We start from the raw sequence: 17,155 nt of genomic DNA, 5'->3' as shown, positions 1-17,155 counted from the left end.
CAATCAGCAGGCCTTTCTTTCATTGAACCTCTTGGCTGTTCAATAATCTTTCCAGGCTCTTGGGTGGCATATAGATGTCTCTTGCCTAGGAAACAGACAAATGATATTCTCAGTAATTGAAGCCAGCTCCTGTCTTATAGAAATGCAAGTGATAATATTAAACATTCATGACAAATGCCCAATTGTTGAGTTGGTGGCAAAAATGAATGCTGATTTGTTGATGGAGATGGGAAGAGGCACTGACTATGAGGCTTGGGTTTTGTTTCCTGGCCTGAATGCTCTGGACTGGGTGTATGCTTTAGCGGTATGTGTCCTCGATAGCGTACCTGTTTTGTGCAGGCAGGGCTGTGAGATGAGGCTGAGCGAAAGAGTTAAAAATGTAACCTACAGACATTTATTGATTTCACAGGCAGAGTAATACAGGGTTTAAAAGCACAGACTCTGGACCCGGACTGCCTGGGGCCCCCACTTATTAGCTATGTGACCCTGGACATGTTGACTAATTAGTTTTCTTCTTCATAATCTGGGACAAGTTATAGTGCCTACATCAGAGTTGTCGAGGGGACTGAATAAGTTAGTCCACTTGAGGTTGTGAAATAGTGCCTGGAACATTATGAGGGCTCTGTACATGTTTCGGTGATATTTTGTGCTTGGTACTGTGTAAGATGGGAGGGATGCAAAAATGAATAAGACATCCTCCCTGCCTTCAAGCTCACAGACGAATATAAGTAAATTTCAGCATTTTAGGGTGAGAAATAGATCTATTAAAGCATGCAGGAGAGAGGTAGTATAATGTTTGTTAAGAGAGCAATTTCTAGGGCCAAAGAAATGTGGGTTTGAATCCTGGCTTTGATGCTGGCAGGAGCTTAGACAAGTGACATACTTTCTGGGCCTGATTTAGTCATGTGGAAAATGGCATAATGCTCCAGTGAAGTTTCCAGATGCTAGTCTTTATTTGCTATTATTACTAGGCTAGCACAGAGGAGGGGAGAGAGAGAGTTTTGTGGAGATGCCACCTGATTTGGCCCACTGCCTGCTCTGGGGAATTCTTTCCAGCAGGGTGTGAATCTGCCTGCCCCTCTGTTCACAGTAAAGGAGATGAGTTTGGTGTTGTGGATCGGGTGCCAGAGGGTCTCCTCAAGTTGGTTCCAACACTCTCCACTGAGACAGGAGAGCACAAGACCCTTTTCTGGCCTGCCACAGCATTTCCTCCAGGTTCTGCATTTCTCAGTCACTCAGGGCTGAATTCAGCCCAGGAATCCACTTGTGAACAACCTAATAGCATCCTCTCCATCTCTGTGGTCCTGTAACATGACTCTCGTCGCAGGCAGGGTAGAGGTAGTCACCAGCACCAATGTAAGCTCAGGTTGGCAATTTGACGTGAGATGTTGGGGAGTAGTCTCCTGGCCTTTGTGAGTCCTACTGTGGCAGATCCTGAACATCTTGACTCCCTGGCTTGGAGTTTTGAAGTCTTGCCAGGTGGGTGACATCTGATTGAACTGTTGCAAAAGCACATCTGGAAGGGCAGCCCCAGCCTATGGCTTAGAGGGGAGCCAGGAGGCAGTAAATATTTTTTTTTAGCCTTTTGGTTTGGAGCCAGAATAAACAGATCTCTTGCTGCCTGGCTCCGACTCTTCCATTTTCTCATTCCATCAGAGGGACTTGACCTTGCTCTCAGGGCTACAGATTGGGCTGTGCCTCGGTGCAGGATGCTTCTGAAATGAAACACTATCCCAGGCTGCTGATGGGAGCAGAGTGTCACCTCAGGGGAAGAGAAGGCCAGGGTGGACAGAGCTGCCTCCTGGAGTTTCTTGCCTCTCTTTCCAGGCACAGGGAGCCTGAGAAGAATCTTCTGTCTTCTGCTCCTCACAGATGAAGGAGGGAATAAAGGCAGAAAGTGTAAATTCAGGAATGCAGGAAGGACAGAGTGAAAGATTCTTTCCATAAAATTATGTTTTCATGTTCTCTTTGTGTGGTTTTTTTTTTTTTTTTTTTTTTTTTGTCACTGGCTCCCTTTGGAGGAATAAAGCTTTCATCTAGCCAGGAAAACTTCAGCTTCAAGGATATGATTCTCTCTGGCTGAGAGGAATCTCAGTTGCTACCTCTGCTCTTGCACCCCTGAGCCACTTACTCTGTGGGTGCACCCCGTCCTGTGGAGGCACAGGGACCCTGGTAGATTCCTGATGGACATGAGAGCTGGTGCAGATAGATATTCAGGGTAGAAATTTGGCAGCATTTAATCAAACATGTATAGATGTGCCTTAGGATCCTGCAAGTCGTCTTCTGAATATACCTTCAAACAAATTCTTACATGGACCTGTAAGGGGACATGTGCGGGATATTAATTGTAGCATTGTTTGTAAAAATTTGGAAGAAGTCTGGGCGATCTAGATATTCACCACTGGAGAAATAAATAGGTACAATGTAGTAGGTTCCACCATGGAGCACTATGCAGCATTTAGAGGCAGTAGAATAGATATTACAAGTCGCAACATGCATAAAAATGTGCAACACAAATAGTAAAATGAGTAAAAATGCGATACTAGATTTTTTGGAAAGTAAGACACACACTGAGATTTATAGCATAACATTATGTGTAAAAGCATGAAGAGAAAACAATAATACATGCTTTTATGAGAACTCATGCAAATAAAAGGGTAAACATCAAATATATTAGAATATTTGAGATAAATGGGAATAAAAAATACAGGAAAGAACCATAGGCAAACAAATGATGATGGTATAGCAAGAAATGAAAAATGTATTAGTCCTCTGAAAATGAGGTTAAAAAAAATCTAATCAAAAGCAATTAATACTTGAAGTCATGTCAAGTTAAATGAGTAAGAGAGATGATATCATTGCTCCTATCACTAATTTATCCCCAAACTTGGTTGTTTGGAACACAAACTGTTGGACTATTTCAAAATTGCTCTCCTCCTGAAAATCCCTGGGACAACTAGAAGATTTGGCTCGTAACATTTCTCAGTTCTTTCCTAGATCATTCCAGGCACATTCTAGTCTTTTGTGGCAGCAAATGTCCAGTCATTTTCATCTTTTTCTTCTATTTATGGGTTTCAAGAAAAACAGTCACTCTCTCTGCACCACTACTGACCCCACCAGCTCATGTTAGATTCCATCTCAGCCTCATTCAGGATCCCTTACGATGTTTCTCACACTTCTGCCACTCCTGTCTTTGGTTTCCAATCTCCATGTTGCCAGACAGCATTTCTTCTTTCCTCTAATAATTTTAGTAATTGAACATGTGTTTTACACAAGCCTTGGGTTAGATGTTAGGGGCAGAAAAAAATGTATGGTACAGTCTGTATTAGTTTCCTATTGCTGCTGCAAAAAATTACCGTAAACTTGGTGGGTTAAAACAACACAAATTTATTATTTTACAGTTTTGGAAGTTGGAAATCTAAAGTCAGCTTCACTGGACTAAAATTAAGGCATCAGCAGGCCCGTGCTCCTCTGGAGTCTCTAGGGGAGAATCCATTTCTTTGCCTTTTCCAGCTTGTAGAGGCCACCTGCGTTCTTTGGCTCATGGCCTCTTCCTCCATCTTTAAAGTCAGCAGCTTAGCATCTTCTCCCCTCTCTGACCTCTGCTTCCATTATTATGTCTTCTCTCTCTGACTCTGATCCTCCTGTCACCCTCTTATGACTACTCATGTGATTACTTTGGGCCTATCCAGTTATTATAGGATCCTCTTCCAATCTCAAGGTCCTTGACTTAATCACATCTGCAAAGTCCCTTTTACAATATAAGATAACATATTCATAGGTTCTGGGGATTGGGACATGGACATCTTTTGGAGGGTAATTATTAAGCCTGCTACAGAGTCCTTGCTCTTAAGCCATCCGTAGCCTAGTGGGAGACACCAATAGGTAGATAGGCAATTAAAGAAGAGATGGTGAGTGTCATGACCAGGGAAGTACAGGAGAAAAGACGGACACTTGATCTAGTCTAGGGTTGGGGCTGGCTCCCCAAAGTTGTGTTCAAGAGAGGTAAAAGATACTAGGGTGTGCTGTGTGAAGAGAGGTTTGGGTGAGCACCCTTTGCAAAGCCCTGGAAGTGAGAGAGAATGAGCAGAGTTAAAGATGACCCCCTTCCCGCTCTCTCTGCTCATCCTCCTCGTTCCACCTAACTGCCTTTGCTTACCTTCTTCGTTTGGTTCGTAACACCTCTCTCACAACTCCACTTCTCCACTCTACTTTTCCTTCTGAAAGTCCACATCCACACTCCACAATTAGTATGATCACTCCAATGAATTCCCATAACTTTTTATCTGTACTCCTCTTACACTCGTTTTTATTTTAGCAAATAGTTATAGGCTCGGAAATGCTTGTTAAAAGTGTTTTCTGTCATCTCTTCTTTTCCTTTCTGAACTTAAGACTGGAATCAGTAAGAGACTGTAAATTTTTCCTCCTCATGCCCTTTTGCTCTTCCAAACTGTTTACTCCAGCACCAAGGACATAATAGACCATCAGCAAATGCTGAATGATTAAATGAACAACGGTACCTCTAAATTCAATCATATACTCAGTTCTCTGGCTCCAGTCAGACTGGGCGTACCCTGAGAAACATGTGGTTTCCACATTGAGGAGGTTTTGAATTTGATTTGTAAAGATACAGTTAAGGCACATTGGGTCAAAATATCCATCCATTCATTTAAAGTGACCATTATAATAAGTACATAGAGCCAAAACAATACCCTTTATTAATGATGATTAATTGTACTAAAAGTTGACTCAACATTAACCTGAGGACATGGTGGTATGTGCACATTCACTGTTCTGGTGTAGAGACAGAGAGGGTATAGATGGTGGAGGATTGGATGGGTGGAAGAGGACAAATTCGTAGTTATCATTATTTCTCCTTGTGTAGCTATGGTCTTGATGTAAAATTGAAATATCAAGCAAGGCTCATTGAAAATATCTGTGTGAAAAGCATTTGGAATCTCGGTTACATATATCATGACATAATTCCTACCCAAATGAGATCATACCTTCATCCTTTAGAGTACAAATGTATGTCTGTTTCAGTCCTCCAAAAACATTTTTCTTGAGCAAAATATGCTAGCATGGATAAAATAAAATTCACATCTAATCCAAAGTTAAAATAAATGTCATATTTAGAGAAGTTTTTTGAATCAAATAATTTTGGACACTACTTTTTACTATATTTTTTTGCAGATTTTCTTTTAACTGGATATAATCGACATGCTCCTGGTAGTTTCTTGTGTGTCTGACTCTTATGGCCTTTGAGACCAGACTCCACACTGGGACTTTCATATCACCCGCTTCTCCTCAGAGAAAGTCCCCAGCCTGTCCTGTCTCCACCTTTAGGATCTGACTCCCAGGAGGTTTTCTTATCCCCTGATCAGGGAAACTAGCAGAACCCCCATGCTCAACTAAGTTCAGTGTCACCTGAGGTGGCTCCTTTCCATTCTTTATTCACTCTGACAACTTTGGGATTTAAGATTTGCCAGTGGTCCCATACTTTCCAGCCAAATATTCTGGACTATAATTACTTTCCTGCATGAGATTATCAGGACAAATTCCGTCATGATTAGCTTCACTTTTTACATTAGGCATCATCAGATGCTCATGATTCGCAGATAATCTGCCACCTGAGCAATTGGAATTGAGGCTAAGAACTTGATGAGACAAACCTTAGAAAATGGGAAAAAAATTTGGAGGGTACCTCTGATTTACAGAGTATGCATTTTGAACCCCATTACACAAATATCCAGTTGTCTACTTGACTTCTCTTGGATATCTCAAAGGTACTTCAAACTTGAAATATCTGCAAGCAACCCATGTCCTCCCTTCAAAGCCTGGTCCTGTACCACTGTTCCTTCTCATGAATAGCACTACCATCTATGCAGTTGCATGATCCAGAAATCTGGGGCAAATCCTTATCCTCTTGATTTCCCTTACACCCCAAAGCCAATACAGTGCCACCTCATGTTGATTTTACTTCCTAAATGTCTTAAATTCATCATTTTCTCTTCATCTCATACACTACTGATCTATCTATCCATCATCTCTGAGGCTTCCTATCTATGAATGATTATTTCCTTCTCCCCAGCTATTTCAATAGTTTCCTAAAGTCTCATCTTTTATTCTGCCCTTTCTCTAACCCACTCACTAATCTTTAATCAGAGAGGTCTTTAAAATATGTAAATCTGATCATGCAAGCAGCCTTCCTAAAAATGTTCTGTGACTTTCCACTGCTTTTAGGATTAAATAAAATGCTGACATGGCTTACACTGACCTGTGTGGTCTGGTCGCTGCCCACCTCACACCATTCAGCATCCCCACTCTGCCCATCACCACCACCTTGCTCTTGCCACACACTTTTTAATTCTTCCTACTTACCATTATCTCCCTCCTGGCTCTCCACCAAAGTATGCTACACTTGTATACTCCCTTTCCTCTCCTCTTGACTCATTTCATTATCCTTCCATTTTCATCACTCACTTAGGGAAATCCCTGACATCTCTGAGTGAGTCAAACCTTCCTGTATGGACAGGCATAGTACAGCGAATTCCTTCCAAGCACTTGTCAGAGTTGAAATTTTGTATTTCCTTGCTTACATATTTAATTCATGTCAATTTTCCTACTAAACTGTAAGTTCCATGAGGGTAGGTCCTTGTCTCATCATTGTTTTCCCAAGAGTTTGGTGCAGAGTAGGAGCTTAATAAATATTTGTTGAGTGAAGAAATTGAAGTCTCTTACAGCTAACTCTGAGTGACTGCTGTCTGAAATAAAATAGGATTTACTCCTTAAAGTGGCAAACAAAAGTCCCTGCATATTTTGAAATGCACAGTGACATACAACCATAGGAATGGAGAGTGAAAGAAAAGAGAAAGTGGCTTGATTCAAAGTGCATTTGTAAAAGTAGCTTGAAACAGTCGGGTTTGATCCAGCAAAACAGAGCTGTTAGAAAAAACACAGAAGTAAAGGTTTTAATATAGGGATTAGCATGCATTCTAGTGTGGGAGGAGCTGGGGAATGAAGGCTGTGGCAAGAGGACTGGAGAAACAGTCACTGACCACTTCAGTCCAAAGCATTGGCAGGGGTAGAATCATGGAAGTTTTGAGATAGTATGAGAAACCAGTTGAGTCTGGCTACTACAAAGGAGCCCATGCAAGTCCTGTTAAGCTGCTGCAATTGCAGAACGGGCAGCTTCTGGGGAAGTCTGGACAACTGCCAAGTCAGGGGAAGCTGCCTTCTCTAACCCTTATGACCTTAATGACCTCAGGTTCATTTGTACTTTCCAAATCTTCTATGAGTTCCCCTCATTGGCAAACCCTTACTTAAAACAATATAGGAAAGGGATTCTGGGAAGCACCTAAAAGTGATAGTGGTGCTTGACGTTTGGCAATAGACGACATAGCCCAGGAAGGCTATTGCTTGATTCTATCCCAGGGTTTTCTCTGGCGACATCATTTTGAACTGGGATGACCAAAAGAAAACTCAGTCCTGAGGTGCACTCCAGAATTTGACTTTTTTTGTTGAGGTCTCATAGTTGTAGATAAAAACAAAAGTAAGTTTTAACATGTACTGACTAATCTTCAGGTGAAATCCGGATTTTCTGCTATTTGGGATGGTTTTCAAAAGAGCAAATAATAAATGTATGATCTGAGTCTAAAGGGTTATTAGACAGTATATGAGCCTGACTGGTCTTGCAACTATATGCAGCCACTTCTCCTTTTTGGTCTGGAGCTTTCCTATTTTGTAAAAGAAGTAAAAATCCTCTTCTCCCTTGGTACCATAATGGTAATAATAAGTACAGTGTTTGTTTATGGAATGCTTATCATGTATCATGTTCAGTGATTTATGTACATTAGCTCTTATTCATACAATCACCCAGGAAGAAGAAAGATATAGAAGCAGGAATGCATCTTTGGGTTGTTATGATGTTTAAATGAGGTATCTGTTATACACCTAGAATATTTCCTAGTACAGAATTGGCGTTCAGGTGACCTGCCCTACTGTCATACTGCCAGGAAATGACAGTGTAGAGATTCAAGATTTTGTTCATCGTATGGATTTGTTTTGTTTTGCTGAGGAAGACTGACCCTGAGCTAACATCTGTTGCCAATCTTCCTCTTTTTTAAAATTTTTGCTTGCGGAAGATTAGCCCAAAGCTAACACTAACATCCGTGCCAGTCTTCCTCTATTTTGCATGTGGGTCACATCCACAGAATGGCTTACAAGTGGTGTAGGTCTGTGCCCAGGATCTGAACCCACAAACCTGGGCCACCAAAGTGGAGTGCACTGAACTTTAACCTATACTCCATGGGACTGGCCTCCTTATAGACTTTTTAAAAGATAGACATCATTATTATATAAACCTCATAAACAAGAGTGATTAATTATCAAAAAAAGAAAATTACAAATGCTTTATTTGATCTTTTGGTTCTCTTCTATTCTTGGCATATCATCATCCATCATTGACATCTCTGTACACAAGTCAATAATGAATAATAAGGATAGCATACGGCCCTAATCTTTGTGGTTAATTTTCACTTTTCAAAGTATTTTCACATCATTACATTATCTCATTTTATCCCCTCAACAACCCTTTAAGATAGGTTGGCCAATAATTGTTATCTTTATTTTATAGGTGTTGAAACTAAAACTCTTGGCTGGTTAATGAAACAGAAGAAATTATGTCTATTGAGTTCTTACGACGTATGGGGACTTTTTAGTCTCTGTTACAGTCATGCGAATTCGCCCTTTTATGGATACAAAACAGAGACCCATAATTTAAATAACTAAATAAAGTTATACAACTAGTGAAGACATTCCAACCTGATAATTCAAACCCAGGGCTCTCTGGCTTCAAAGCCATTATTCTTTCCATTATATATTGGTACTTGTAGTGTTATAACAGTCAAGGACACAGCCTAAACTAGGACCTTGGACTCCCGACCCTTTTCTAAACTGGTAATCTAATAAATAAGAGTTTTTTTTCCTCCCTACCCAAAACCCTAGTTATGATAAATATTATGAAATTAACTATTAGAAAGAAAGTTGGAACTGTACTAGGCTGACATTTTATTCAACACCGTGTTATATAAAGGATATCATTCAAATGATCAGGTATATTTCTTTTTCTTCAATGAAAATATTAGATAATATCGTTTTAGTTATTTCATGCTTGCTTTTATTCATCAACTTATTTCGTTTCTTCTTAACAGTCTTCTGTTTTGTGTGTGTTTGTTTATGTACACTACACATATGTACATCTAATTGGGCTCTATTTAGACAAAGAGTTTCTATTTTGTATGCTGAGAGTTCTAGCTACAATAGATTACAAGGGATTAAGATGGTGATTACCTCCTCCTCCAGCTGGGAACTGAGACCATTTGAAAAATCCCAGCCTCTGGAATGGACTCCACAATTTCTCCTTATCTGAAAGGTTACTCATTCCCACCTTTAAACTAGCTGAGCAATTTGCCTCAATAATACTCCTTGATTCAAAGCTTCATAGATTAATTTTACATTATGTAAAGATCACTTTCCTTTGATCTAAACACTGTCATAGTCCTGTATTATGGGACAAGGTTAATCGGATAACACCATTAGTTCTTTTATATCATTCTCATTATTTCATATATCTTTATCGCATCTCCTCTTATTATTCTCCTTTTCAGAGTCTTTTAAATCATGTGCCTCATGGAGAATGTATTTTAAATGTTCTTTGAAGAGCCAAATTGCTCTGAGTTTAGAAATTGGCATAAACACTATAAATAACAGCTTCTCCATGCTATAAAGAAGTCTACCTTAAATACGAGTACACACACAATGAAAAGAGCTTCCATTCCCAGCATTTTAGTTAGAAATGATCTTAGAAGGATGTTTTCTGGGTTGTGGGTTCAAAAAATGCTTTGTGTTTGGAAATTAGAGTGTCATTGGTATTCACCAAGAGAGCAGTTTTTGTAGAATGATGGAGCCGAAGGCAGATTCCCATATACTGAAGAGGACCAGTGGAAGTAAAAGTAGAGGTGGATGCTAGACTCTACTTTAAGTATTTAATAGAGAAGACACGGCAGATTTCAGGAGAATTAGGATTGACAGAAGGACCTTGAAGGAATTAGAATATGCATATACTAACTCTTGAACAGATCGCCATTATTTCGTGAATGAAATGTTTTCAGTATGGTTATTTGGTCATTTATTGAATCACCTAAACAGACCACATTAAAGTCTCATACCTGCACTGCATATTTCCTTCCTTCCTTCTTTCCTTCCTTGTTTTCTTCCTTCCCTCCTTCTTTCCTTGCCTCCCTCTCTCCCTCCCTCTCTAGGCACATGAATATTCTAGATGGGCACCCTATTTTAAAAGCATTATGCTTTTTCCTATTGTGCCTGCTGGGCAGAATGTGCATTCATTTCCTAACTGACTATTTTTAAATTTTTATTTATTTATTCTTTTGAAGAAGCTTAGCCCTGAGCTAACATCTGTGCCCATCTTCCTCTACTTTATATGTGGGACGCCTGCCACAGCATGACTTGACAAGTGATGCGTAGGTGCACACCCGGGATCCAAATCGGCTAACCCAGCGCCATGGAAGTGGAATGTGCAAACTTAACCACTGTGTCACAGGGTTGGTCCTTCTGAGTTGCAAAGTGATTTCTTGATCTAAATGCATTCTGCCCTTTGCATTAGAATAACAAAATATTGCCTAGGGAAATTTCTGTAAAACATTTTGGCTGTTGGGTGAAGAATGAATTGTAGAGGGGCAAGAGAAGAGGCAAGAAGGCCAGTCAGGAGGCTGTTGCAATCATCCTGATGAGAGACAATGATGACTTGAACTAGGTAGTAGCTGTGGAGGTGGAAAATAGTGTTCACTTTCAAAATATGCTTTTGAGGTGCTGTCAATAGGACTTGCACATGGATTGAATGTGGATGCTGAGGGAAAAAGAGAACATGCTTAAAGAAATTGTTAAAAATCATTTACAAAACAAAATAGATACATTTTTTCTCCTCTGAATATTATTCTAAGGTGAGTGACCATTTTTCTCAGACAAAATCTTATTTAGACATATGATAAAGTGACTATTTTTAGTAACCAGGTCTCTTTGGACAATTTAGGAGGTCAATGAATCCTCTGAAATTGAAAATGTAAAATTTTAAATTTATGCATATACTTTTACTCGGAAGAAAGTCTACAGCTTTCAAGATATTCTCAAGGAAGTTTTCAAACAAAAACAGATTAAAAGCTTCTATTAAGTGCATTATCCCACAAAACGCTATCTAACAAATCACTCCCAAACTCAGTGACTTTAACCACCATCATTTGCTCTCACTCACGTGCTTGTGTGCCAGCCAGTATTGTTCTGCTGATCCTGAATGGGACGGGTTGGACTCTGCTCTATGTCATGAGTTCAGGTCAGATATGTCCCTTGTGTCACTTATTCTTCTGAGTCTAGTGAGCCACTTGGATATGTTGTTTCCATGGTCCAGCCCAACAATCACATTTCAAGCTTCTGCTTGTGTAGCATCCACTGACATTCCTCTGGTCAAAGAAAATCATATGACAAATCCCTAAAACTAGGGGTAAGGAAGTTCACTGCATCTCTAAGTGGGAGAAACTGCAAAGTCACATGGCAAGGGACATGCAAAAGTCACAAGGTGAACTAATGTATTGTTTGTTTATTTCTGATTTTTTGTCTACCTTTCCAAACTTGTACTGACAAAAAAGTCAAGTTGGCATTTTCTAGAGAATTAGTATACCAGTTTCTCCCACTCACACAGTACCTCCTGCCTGGGCTTTTTACTTGAGAGCTTCCTCAACTAAAGTCATGATCTTTGGATGTGGTTTGATGGGAACGAATGCCAGATCCCAAAAGTTTATCTTTCTAAATGAGCTTAACTCAATATCCAACCCCAGGACTTGCTAAGAAGAAAGATTTCTGCCCTGATTGCCTTTATGCTTCTTTCTGACAGTTTGTAGTCAGATCTCAAAGAAACAAAAGTTCATTAAAACCACCACACACATACAATCTGTAAAGAAACTTTCTATTCCTTGTAATACCATTTCAGTTTTCCAGTAATTAGGTATCCCCTTCTGCTATTAATAAAAGGTCTCAAAACTCAAAATATCTTCTTATTCCTCTAACTTCAACTCACTCCAAGAAGGAAATACCTTATCCTGAATATTTTAAATGAAAAAGCAAGCAGTGAGATGATCTACATACAAAATCAGCTAGCAAATGTATGCTGCTGTCTCACTTGGCCAACAGGATTAAAACTCATCTGTGGAATCAGGAACTCCCTATAATCGTATCCAACCAGATTTCAATCAGAGCTCAGGCACATGAAAGCCTCTTGGTTTCAGATGGGTTTAAAAACACATTTCCTTTCATTCTCTAGATCTCTCTTAAAGAATAAACTTTGCATTTTCTTGAAAGCATTTCCTCTAGTGCGCACATGCAGGTTTTTCCTCTCACCAGGGTAAAGATTGGAGTAATCTGTAATTAATGATTTGAAAAATATTTAGCTGGATTTAAAGAAAGAGATGCAAACAGTAAAAAGCTCAACATAATTACAGGTGTCCTTTAATTAAAGGAATGCTAGAGAATTCTGCAAAAATTGCTAAGACACTGAAGCAGTTACGCACTGACCCACATAAAGGATATGGACGCCTGCATATTGGTATTTTAGCGGCTCTCCTGACACTGGTTACAGAATCAAGATGCCTAAAGATGATAAAAAATTAATTTTGGATGTTTAAGGTATTGAACTTAAACAGACAGCCAGTTATTTCTCCAGCAAAAATGGGTTTATTTGCGATCAGCAAAGAATTGTAATCTAGCATCTGTGACCATGGCAAATCACATGCAAGTCCCCAGCAGCAAAAGGGAGGAGAAACTCTTTAATAAAGGGGAAGAGGAAGTTGGGAGTGCTATTGTAAAGGAAGAGTTTGAAGTATAGAGGCCTTTCCTCGGCTGAGTTGTGGCAGTCTCTCATTGGCTGAGCTTCCTGCCAGTCAAGAAGAAGAAGTCTTTCTTCTTCCTGTTGGGCTCTGCTATCTATGTAGGGCGTGAGAAGTCCTCCATTTGGCCTCCCAACTCCATTTTAAAGAGGTTTCTGTTTATTAATTTCCACAAAGCTATGTTTTTATTTGGTGGCAGGGGACTCACCTAGGTGACCTCTTTGCATCTCCTCCAATTTACTCCAAACCTAGTTAACTTCATTAAATAAGATTCTCTTTCTTTTTCAAAGTTATCTATGTTTAAGGAGAAAGAATGTAAATCTATCTCTGCCTATCAATTTCTTGAGGAATATGTGAAGGAGAAACACCCTGCAAGATCTTTCTTTGGCATAGGAATAAGTAAACAATCTAATTTGAAAGGCACCAAAACATAAAGGGATAAATGTGGGACTCTGGAGTCAGAACACTGTGCGTTTGGATCCCAACTCAATGGCTTATTTACTCTGTGGCCTTGGGTTAGTGAATATACTGGTTTAATCTCGGTTTCCTTCAAAGGTTTTTGTGGGAATATAATATGTGTATAGTCAGTCCTAAGTTTAATATCTGCCACAAAATAAGCATTTAAAAATATTGTTTAATAATAAATTGCTCTATCCACTGGCTTTGTTTAAATCTTTAGAAATAAATGGTAATATGGGCTATGAAAATGAGTGAAATACTAGTTTAATTTATTGATTAAAAATAACATTTGAGTGTACTACACACAAAGGCCAGCTTTACCTTCTGGGTGACTTGCAACATTCTTATTAAATGGCTTTCTAATGCAAAGACATCCTTAAAGCAACTTCTCAATAACTGCTTGTCATCAAGCTCTAACTAAATTATGAGGATGAGAGCCACATAGTCATAGGGTGATCAGTTAGGTAGATCAGTTTTTAGATGAGTTCCTGGACAGGGAAAACTTAGACCTGACTAGGAGGCATTTCCTCTCTTTATTACTTATCTTTTATTTACATTTTATGTACCATGGTATGTACTCTATCCTGGGTGCAATGCAGGAATGAAAGGTAGAAAAATGAATTCTAAGAGCAAGTAAGGATCTGGACTAATGCGTGCCTGTGCTGGAACTGTGCTGTGCAGGGAAGGCCGGCTCTCTCCTGGCCGTGGGGGTGTGAGTGAGGGAATAAAAAATGATGCTGGTGACCCGGATGGAAACCTTTTGGGAACGATTTCAGAGGCCATCCTGAGAAATCTCAGAAAAACATTTAGTAGGAAAAGTAAGACGGAACCCTAATAGGTTCTTGATATTTTTGTTAAAGGGAATGGAATGACCAAAATGGTAATGGAGAATGCTTACTTCAGCAGTTGTACATGCAATTGACTAGATAAGGGAGAGAATTGAGTTAACTGGGCTAAATATATATATATATATATATATATATATATATATATATATATATAAAACATTTATTAATTTATGCAAGAACAGTTCTATATTGTACATCTGTTCTCTAGGGATCAGAATTATTGTCTTCATTTTGGAGTGTAAGAGAGTAATTTTAGTAGTGAATGAAACTTAGAAGAACTGCCAGACCACCCAGAAGCTGGTTCTGATAGTCTTGTCCACATTTTCCCAGTGTCTGAAGTTATCACTGATTATTTCTCTGTCCTTCAATTCTTAGTTTAGTGGGAGGACATATAAAAGGGAATGAGGGGCCAGCCCTGCAGTCTAGGGGTTAAGTTCGGCATGCTCCACTTCAGGTGGCTTGGATTTGGTTCCTTGGTGTAGACCTACAACACTTACAGTAGCCGTGCTGTGGTGGTGACCCACATACAAAACAGAGGAAGACTGTCACAGATGCTAGCTCAGGGTGAATCTTCCTCAAGCAAAAAGAGGAAGATTGACAACAGATGTTAGCTCAGGGTGAATCTTCCTCAGGAAAAAAAATAAAAGGAAATGATTAGGATCCCAGCTCCAGAAGAAGGATGTTTAGTCAGCTTGCCTATTTCTAGGGTGCTTCAGAATCAGAGAAGCTGTATGCAAGTGTCTTAGAAACTAAAAATGAAGTTTATTTTGCAGAAATAGAGATGGGGGCCAAAAAATGTTTACTCTTATTCAGAGACAAGCTAGATTTGATGTTTTATGCTTTCTAGTAAATTTCTCAGAAAGGTACATAAAGATTTTTTTAAAAAATTTTAAAATGGTATTTGTAATATCATTATATCAAGTGGTATTTATAAAACCCCTTTTATGGACTGAATCATGCCCCTCAAAATTCCTATGTTGAAGCTCTAACCCCCAATGTGACTGTATTTGGAGATAGCGTCTTTAAAGAAGCAGTTAAAGTTAAGTGAGGTCATAAGAGTGGGGCCCTAACCAATAAGACTGGTGTCTTTATAAGAAGAGAGACACCAGGGATGTGTGCACAGTAAGGAAAGGTGATGCAGCAAGAAGGCAGCTTTCTACAAGTCAAGGAAAGAAGCTTCAGGAGAAACCAAATCCACCAGCCCCTTGATCTTGAACTTCTACTCTCCAGACTGTAAGAAAATAAGTTTCTGTTGTTTCAGCCTCCCAGTCTGTGGAATTTTGTAATGAGATCCCTAGCAGACTAATATGACCTCTATGTGCAAACATAAACATGATATTTAAACACAATATTACAATGTCTATTTCACATTCTTCTTCAGCAAACAACCTCTATTGAGCAGGTACTGGGCAGTGTCTCTATATACATTATATTATGTAAGTGTCACAGTTCTGCTATATGATAGTTATTCTTCTTGCCTAAGGCCAAATAGTGGGGAAGTAGCAAAGTTGGGATCCAATTCCAAGTCTCGGTTTACAAATATAATTATTTTTTCCATAATTCTATGTTAAATTCTACTGAACGGAACCTAAACCTCACTGCGTTTTAACTCATCACCATTATTGAGTGACCTCTGGAGATAGAATTATCACCCTGTCCCTTTAATACTCTTTCTTGAATTCCGACATTGAACTACTACCTCGCAGCAGCATTGATCAACTGAAAACAGGGAGCATCTGGTTTTGCTGCAGGCAACAAGCACATCATTTTCCATGAACGCACGTATTATGAACTCATGGTTAGGAAAACCTTGCACCGTGTTTCAATTTAATGGCTATTACTTCTTGTTCAAAGGTCTTGCTGTGTATTCCATTTTCCCTCCAAATGTCAGAGGGAAATGGGAAATTGAAGTGCCATAAAACACTTGGAGGCTTCATTTATTGCAGATTAATTAGAGAATCAAAGGGGAGAAAGGAGTGAGTCTTCTGTCTCCAAACCCTGGGGAATGAATGTGTAGCAGAATGAAGCAAATAGACACTGGGGATTGAGATTTTTTGTGTGTGCAGAAGAATGAGATTCATAGGTGCAGGACTGATGTGTGTGAAACTAATAGTGTGTGAATGATGTAGATTAGGATTGTGTAATAATGGGATTTGTGTACTAAATCCTGAACCTCTAGAATGAAACTCTCCAGATAATGTGCAGCCAGTTTGGGAGTGTTATCTAAAAAACACCTCTCGAGAGCCAGCCCAGTGGCATAGTGCTTAAGTTTGCACACTCCACTTCAGCGGCCCTGGGTTCACGGCTTTGGATCCCAGGAGCAGAGCTACATGCTGCTCATTGAGCCATGCTGTGGTGGCATCCCACACACAAAAAGTAGAGGAAGATGGGCACAGACATTAGCTCAGGGACAGTCTTCTTCAAACAAAAAGAGGAAGATTGGCAACAGATGTTAGCTCAGGGCAATCTTCCTCACACACACACACACAAAGCACCTCTCCTTTCCACATGATCAACATTCCAGTTGACCCAGTCCTTGTCTACAAAGTTGTGACCCTCCCCTTAATACCATTCCAATTCCTCTCTCTCTTTCTCTCTCTCTCTCCATCATAACAATGACAGTGTGTGTATAACAAGAGGTATACACAGAAAGAAGTAGGGGAACTGTTTCCTCACATCATTTCCTTTCTTGGCCACTGGATCATAACGAAAAACCTGGGGGTCCATTTCTGAAAGAAGAGACCACATGCATTGTGTGTGGAATTGCTTCTGAACCACTGAACTTTTCACCCAGTTATCAATGCATTGATGCCTTCCTAATGAACTTGGAACTTCTTGTTTATTTGGAAGGCTCAGCCTGTTGTACGTGAGGAATCAGAGTTGGAGACTCCCAAA

General features: G+C 39.6%; 1 long non-coding RNA gene across 1 annotated transcript in view; it reads left to right on the top strand.

The window, feature by feature from the left end:
• The window catches only part of LOC138916568 (uncharacterized), a 298,642-nt gene that overhangs the window by 272,770 nt on the left and 8,717 nt on the right, over positions 1-17,155 (top strand). The window lies entirely within an intron of this gene.

The sequence above is a fragment of the Equus caballus genome, chromosome 12, assembly GCF_041296265.1.
Source record: "Equus caballus isolate H_3958 breed thoroughbred chromosome 12, TB-T2T, whole genome shotgun sequence".
NCBI classification, from domain to species: Eukaryota; Metazoa; Chordata; class Mammalia; order Perissodactyla; family Equidae; genus Equus; species Equus caballus.
This window is presented reverse-complemented; position numbering and strand designations above follow the sequence as displayed.